Genomic DNA, 7,803 nt, shown 5'->3' with positions numbered 1-7,803 from the left:
GTCTGGATAACGTACGCGTGCATAAGCGTCTGGATAACGTACGCGTGGATAAGCGTCTGGATAACGTACGCATGGATGACGTACGTGTGAATAAGTACATTAATAATAATTTGGCTTTGTCCTATTTTGCCCTAAGGAAGGCTTTAAGGTAATGATAACAGCACCTAAAGTACACATCTGTCTCCTCAGTGGAATAGTCTGGGTCCAGGATATGCAGGTGCATATGAGCCCTGGCAGTTTTGGGACATAGCTGGGGAGAACTTCTAATTAAAACAAGGGAACGAATAGAGAGCCCTGAATGGGCCCGGCCTTTGTCCAACAGCTTGTGTGAATTCTTTGCCCAAGTCGACTGGATACAGTGACTTTTTTCTCTCTCTCTTCCCTATTACACATCTATTAAAATAGTTCACTTTTGATTTTTAATAGAAAAGTTGTCATTTCTATTTGTTTCTTTAAGTTAATTTTGAAATATGTTTGGAAAATTTTGGGTTTGGTAAATTCAAGTTTTTGATTTTTAAAGGAACGAGCAAGCTGCAGCTCGTTCAGACAGTAAGTTGAGCATGTTTGATCAATTTAGCCTTCTCAAACCAACAAGACTTACCTAAAATAAACAGACATAATAGGCCTACACTTCATGCATTTCACAGTATTACTTTAAACATTTAACTTAGGTAAATGAGCACTGTTAGGCGCATATTTGTGCGGAGAGTGAGCGCTTTGCAGGACATGGAGGAGCCAGCTTGCATTTTTTTTTTTTTATGACAGTAAAAATTTAAAAATGCGCCGTCATTTTTGCTCATAAAGGTAAGAGTATGCATCATTCGGAACTCCAAAAGGTCTACTTGTACATGTGTGCACTCACAATATCAACAAAACCTTATGCTTTTGTAAAATAAGGAAAACAAACAGGATGCGATTTCTGTCTTCTTGGTCTTTATAGCAGGAACGCTTCTCCAACATGATAAATATATCTATAGAATGCTTTTTATGTTTTAAATTATTATTTTAAAACGAAATAATTCAAATCGAAAACAAAAACTGTTATATTGTGAAGTAAAAAAAAGTCTATGGCATCCATCTTTCTTTTAACTTTTTTTTTAACTAACTCTGATTGATTCATGAGACATTCGTTTGCATTAAACTGTTCTGGGCCGGGTTTCCCGTTAACGATTGATCTTAGCGCTTAAGAGCGTTTTCTACGAGTAATTTTACGATCGTTCGTTATTGTTTCACGTGAATTTCCCAACTATGCACGTAAAGCAATCGCAAGTAGCCGTGCTTTAAGTGCTACTTAGGAGTCGCTGTCCGTTTGTCAAGTGCTGAAATCTCACTTTAGAATGGCTCGTAACAGTAGTACACGATCGCTTATTGATGTTAAACTAATGCTGCGTTCCAGACAGACAACTTGGATATAATAATTTTAATTAATTCTAATATCTACAGTACAATATTATATTATATATACAATGTTCTTTATATACAGTATAGAGAGAGAGAGACGTTATTGGTTTTCTGAACTTCAGCAAGTCGTTGACATACCCCCCCCCCACCCAGTCTTTGAAGTATTTCCCACATTATTTATTTTATTCGTTTCTTTTAATTATTATTTTCAGTCATTTAATTTAGATGTGTATTTCAATTTTTTAGATGTGTATTTCTTTTTTAATTAAATCATTTATAAATGTATAAAAAAAAAATAAAGAAAACGAGTCATAATGTGTACAATAAAGCACAATCAAATCCTTATAATGATCATTTTTAATGAGCCGAAAAGAACACACGTCACACCGCTGTTTATCAATTTGCACTGGGTACCAATAGCTGCTGGCATGAAATTCAAGGCATTGATGTTTGTCTACAAAACTACCACTGGCTCTGCACCCATTTACCTAAATTTGTTACTTCAGATTTATATGCCCTCTAGAAGCTTGTGTTCTGCAAGTGAACGTCGCTTGATTGTTCATCCCAAAGAAGCACAAAGTCACTTTTACGGACTTTTAAATTAAATGTTCCCTTCTGGTGGAATGAACTCCCCAACTCAATCCGAGCAGCTGAGTCCTTAGCCATCTTCAAGAATCGGCTTAAAATCCATCTCTTTCATCTTATATCTTTTCATGTATTATGCAATTATATCTGTATGTATGTATAAAGATATAAAGACCTCTAACACTACCTCTAACACTTCTTTTTATTTATTATATTAGTTAAAATCCCATGCTACGTGTACTGTGTTAACCTAACTGAGACTTATTATAGCACTTATATATCATTGCTCTTTTGTTGTTTTTGATTGCTTCCACTGTCCTCGTTTGTAAGTCGCTTTGGATGAAAGCGTCTGCTAAATGAATAAATGTAAAGGTAAATATAATCACATTTCGCTTGAATCAAGTTAAAGGTGTAAACTGCCGATTGTCCTGCATGTGACCGCATAAATCTGTCTTCTTACGATGCACTTAGGGCTTAACGATTAGGCTACTCCAGAGCACCCGTAGATCTACGATGATTTTCAAGTGCTGCTTAAATTACGATGCTTTTGGGAAACAGACTGTGATATTAAGATCAGTATGATCGTTTTTACGAACTTCTTAGGCAAATGTATGATGCTACCTTAAATGTTCTTTAGGCTTTTGGGAAACTCAGCCCTGATTTTTTCAACATTCATTAAAATATTAATATTTATTTCGTGCTGAAAATATTGAAGAGGAAAATATAATTGATTCATGTGCAGTTACTGAACGAATTATCTCACTAAATGAATCATAAAAAGCGTAAAAAAAAAGACGTTTATTGTTTGTACATAGAAGTTTTTTGCATATATGTCCGGAACTGACTTGCTACGACACTCCCTGTGATGTGTGATCATAAGGCTTCAGTAGACATCAACACAAAAGAAGGCTACTATATAGTACCGACTTATTTTAATAGATATAATAATTGAAAATGAAAATGTGTCAAAACAGTTTCAAAAATGTTCAAATAGGCATATATAAACGTATTAATTAATTATCAATATATAGGCTATTAATTTGAACATGTAGAGTAGACTACAAGAAACTTCTGTTGTAATAAGCAGCTTTAAGACATAAAAAAAAACCTTAACTGTAAAATAATAATCATCTGCTGATCATACAATTATTTCGTTTTCAGAAATGAGGTCTAATGTATAGTGATCGTTTTTTCTTTAGAGACGTGTTGTATGAACTATTACCAGTAAGTTCATATGTGCTCAGATTAAAATTAGCCTATATTACTATTGTATTATTTTATTTAAGCTGTAACTGTGAATACATTTGGACACTCCATGTTAGTCACTGATTAGACTTACATGATTTAAAATGGATTTTTAGGTGATATTGCTTGAAAAGTGATTTATAATGAGCGCTAAAAAAAAACTATGTAATGCAGTTTATTTTATTATCACGTGCTGACATAACCTGAGACTAAAAGCTGTGATATACATTTTGTCCACTAGAGAGAGCCAAATTATATGGACAAGGCCTATTTGAAAGTGAAAGTCCTGACATTTACCAAGTAACCCATCCTTGGAGCTGGTGCTCTGCATTTAACCCATCCAAGTGCACACACACAGCAGTGAGAAGTGAACACACACCCGGAGCAGTGGGCAGCTACAGATCCAGCGCTGGGGAGCAACTGGGGGTTCAGTGCCAGGGTATTGAGTTCAGTCATGGGTATTGAGGGTGGAAGAGAGCGCTGTTCATTCACTCACTCCCACCTACAACTCCTGCCAGCACCGAGACTTGAACCAGATACCTTCTTGTAAGTAGTCCAAGTCTCTAACAATTAGGCCACAAACTTGTGCGAACTTCTATGTCAAAATCAAATTCTCCAGTCAAAAACCCTTACATGATCTATCAATATCAAACTTTGGCCTCAGATGACAAAACCTACAGTACAAATACACACACTACAATAGTTTAGCTTCCTTAAATATAATAAGTTATCTTTACTTAGTTGTTATACTTACTAGGTTTTATTAAGTTACAAAATTTGCTAATTTTAAGGCAAATAAAACAACATGCTGCAATGAGTAATTCTTTCTTAAAATATTCAAGTAGCTACAACAAAACCGATTACATTAATTCACCAGTGAGAGGCAGCAGTGCGCTAATGTGCAACAGGAACAAAACAACAGAAGAAGAAATAAGGACGGTGAGCATGCGCAAGTTTTGAAGCTGCGTCGAATTTGCTGAAACTATAAGAAGTAGAAAGACTGTTTACATTTCACCTCTGGACAAAGAATGATTGATTACTTCTACACAATAATAATAAGGTAAGTAAAAAAAAAAAAATAGTGTGTGGATGTATCTTTCTGTGTGCTGCTAATTTGAACTGACTAACATTAGCTCCTTTGTCAGCACCAGTGTCAGCTAACAGGTAACGATCTTTGCTATTCTGCTATTAGAACAAAAACTATAGAAATACACAACTTGTGGCACATTTGGGTAAATGTAAAAACATTTTTTAAAGACTTTATTTTATTTCATTTCTCAAATTGAAAAATGTTTTACTAGTTAAAAATTAAAGCATGTAAATTCTGAGGAACAATTCAAGAACATGCAAGAATATGTGCCATTTATTAATTGTTAACAGTAATCTTTTGCAAAATTTCCTCTATAATTTTATAACACTGTGAGGCTTTGGCCACTTTGTAGGTTAAAGTCATTTTTCAGTTTACAAATGTATTTTCATCATTTTAATGCAATCATAGTCATTACGTGATCAGACATAAGGTTTAAACTGAATGAGCTAGTTGTTTTGCAGTAATTATTTATTTGCTGTTTTAAAAACACCGAGTACTGTAACAGAAGAAATGCTGCTTTTGAATTGGTTTTATTACTGATGCCTCAAATAGAGATGTATAGAAAATGTATTTCTATTGTAAAAAATGCAAATATCAAGAAATTAATGTGTTCTTGTTCTACAATTCACAACATTAGTGGAACTTGATTTTATATGAAGAATTATTTTTCATATTTAGGAAAAAAGCTTGTGTCAGCTGTCTTCTCTGAGCAGCGGTCTTGTGATCACCGGTCTCAGTATAATAAAGGTGAGATATTTCAACAGCAGTAGAGCAGTTTTTGACTCAATCATGTGCTATGCTTTATTTGCAATTTCAAATAATTTATTGCAGTTCAAGAATACCTGTGACCGTATTTCCGTATTTGTAACTGTGTTTCTTTTCACATATCTAAGAGTACACTTCACATCCTAGAACCCATAAAATGTATGATGCTACCTTAAATGTTTAATAGTTTTATTATATTTATTAATAATATTTAAAATAAACAGCGCTTATTGACTTCAATGACTTCTTTATTGACACTTTGAAAAACATGTTTCTATTGTAATTTTTACATTTCTTAAACTTAGTTTTTCTTTTTAAACTAATTAAAAATGCAGATTTGACAGAACTACACACCCATCTGATGCCTACCTGTTTTAATTCATGATCCCCCCGGATACTTCTACAACTAACCCGCCTTGGTAAGTTCCCATAGTTAGTGACACCATTTTAGAAAACATGCCTGTGTATTTGCTGGTATATTACTGAGATACATTTATAAATATTAATGTTGATTACATACCTAGTTCAATCAAAAATGAAAAATGTGCCATTTAATCTCCCTCCTGTCAATCTATTCCATAAAAAACTGTGCATCTTCATGACACGAATGAAGATATTTATCCCAAATCTCTGACACCCAAGAAACCATCAAATCAATCCATATGAATGGAGCCAATTAATCTACTTTTTGGGCCAAACTGTTCAATGAATTGTAAGGAGCAGTTTCAGTTATATTTCCACTTGAACTCCGTTAGGCATGGTCTGATGAACTGTTCTTGATCCAGAACTCTTAGCTGAACACACTGAACGTGCTGTAGAAAGCCTAGATGGTAGTCACTGCTCAGGGTTCGTCGTTTGTTTTTGCCTAGCCACCAGTTTCTCTGCAGCTGGGCAACATGCTATTTGAGTTAAGTAAACTAGGTAATATTAAAATCAAAAGTAATATTTAATCTTTCGTAACGTGGGTGCTATTTACATCAGGTTCGATATCTTAACTATTGCATTACTAAGGCAACGACTGACACATTTATGTTGCATTCAAAAGAGCTCTGTTGACAGCCCAACAGTGAAAAATTAAACCATATCCATATTAGCACAGAATGGAATGGTTAAGCATTGAGAATTAAGAATGGTTTGGCCTGACAGTGGAAAAGAGGCTCAAATCTTCGAAAGAGACGTAATTGCTATATGATCACGTGTCTAAAATTTTGGGTAAATAGACATTCAGTTAAAGGACAGAAATTTATTTAACTGAAAATGTCTTTATTTGTGTTCTGAAAATAACTAAAAGTCATGGGTGAGTAAATGATGATGTGAATTTAAAGTTTGGGTGAACTAACCCAATGTTATGGCAGTGTAGGCAAGACAGAAAACACTGAAAACTGATCATCCACATTTCCATGCTAATATTGTTTTTATTTGGTTTTATACAGGTGTCTGATGCTGATGCAGTCTGGGCACTAGTATCTGTTGGCTTGCTGACTATCACTGACGATGAAGTACTTCTCCAAATCTTGACCCAGTGTCTTCTGCCATCATTGTTCAGGGTAGTACTGCAAAGAATAGTCTCCAGGGTCTGCCTCCAACATTTGCTTCCCGACCACCAAGTGCTACGTTTGCATCACTACATGTGGGTTACCCTGATACTGTGAAGAGCACCTACAATATGATGCTTGACTTGGGACAGAAAAAAAAACATTGGCAACTTGTGTGGCCAACTCATTGCCGTATTTAAAATCATTGTACTGCTACCTCCATTGTTTAACATAACTAAAAGCAGATTGTTTTTGCTTTGTTTCAAAATTTTTGTAATACGAGTTAAAACTACATTGAAAAAAATATATCATCTTTAACTTTGAACTGTCACTACATTTGATTTAGGGTAATGTGTGTGAAGAATAGAACATTAAAGGCAATTGGTCAACTAGATTTCTGTTCAAGTAAATACAACTTAGAAATTCCAAGTTGCAGGAAATGTTTCTTGATTTAGCTAAATTTAAATTAGTTGTTTGAAATACGTACATAGTATAATGTACTTAATTTAGTTGTTGAAAATAGTAATTCTGAGTTACACGTTTACAACACTTATAAATAAACCTTTGTTAGTACAAATTACTATTCTTATTTCACTTGTTTTTTTCAAGGCAATCGGTTTGCATGCTTTTTTTTAAATAAGGTTTACTCATTATAATTTACAGTGCAGACAACCTCCCTGCTCAGTGCACACTAGTGAGATAAAATCAAAACACTGTAATTGTAATAAAGTACTGTTACTATACTGTACTACACTGTGTGATTCTTTCAGCTCTCTCTCCAGTGCTAGGATGCATTTTTAAAGCAGTCACCTGTGCTCCTGTTCATAATTTCCTGAGATGCTACTGAATGCTTGCTTATGGATAATTGTGTGTAATTTGAGTTCATACTGTGACAACAGAGTTAACTATTTGATGTGTTTGTGTTTTATGAATGATACTTTGGAGAAATCATTAAAAAAATTGTAATGTGTGTGTATATATGAATTATATATGAATATTATAGAATATTATAATTTCTAAACTACTAAATTATTAAAACATTACATGATTGAAGTGTTTACTCATGGCCCATGGTCCATTGTTAATTTCGAATTTGGCCTTTGGATTTAACTATTAGTGCATTAAGCCATTTTTCAATTTATGTTTTCTGGTGGACAAAACACTTAAACCTATACAAATGTT

At 34.0% G+C, this 7,803-nt stretch overlaps 1 long non-coding RNA gene across 1 annotated transcript; it reads left to right on the top strand.

Moving 5' to 3' along the window:
* The first annotated feature begins 3,693 nt into the window (after positions 1-3,693).
* Positions 3,694-7,369, top strand: LOC113039116 (uncharacterized). Its single transcript, XR_003274867.1, has 4 exons — positions 3,694-4,291; positions 5,000-5,068; positions 5,422-5,505; positions 6,520-7,369. It is a non-coding gene; the product is annotated as an uncharacterized LOC113039116 (long non-coding RNA).
* Positions 7,370-7,803: the final 434 nt, after the last annotated feature.

The sequence above is a fragment of the Carassius auratus genome, chromosome 21 (assembly GCF_003368295.1).
Source record: "Carassius auratus strain Wakin chromosome 21, ASM336829v1, whole genome shotgun sequence".
In the NCBI taxonomy this organism is placed as follows: domain Eukaryota; kingdom Metazoa; phylum Chordata; class Actinopteri; order Cypriniformes; family Cyprinidae; genus Carassius; species Carassius auratus.
Note: the sequence above shows the minus strand (reverse complement) of the source record. Positions and strands in the feature narration are given on the sequence as shown.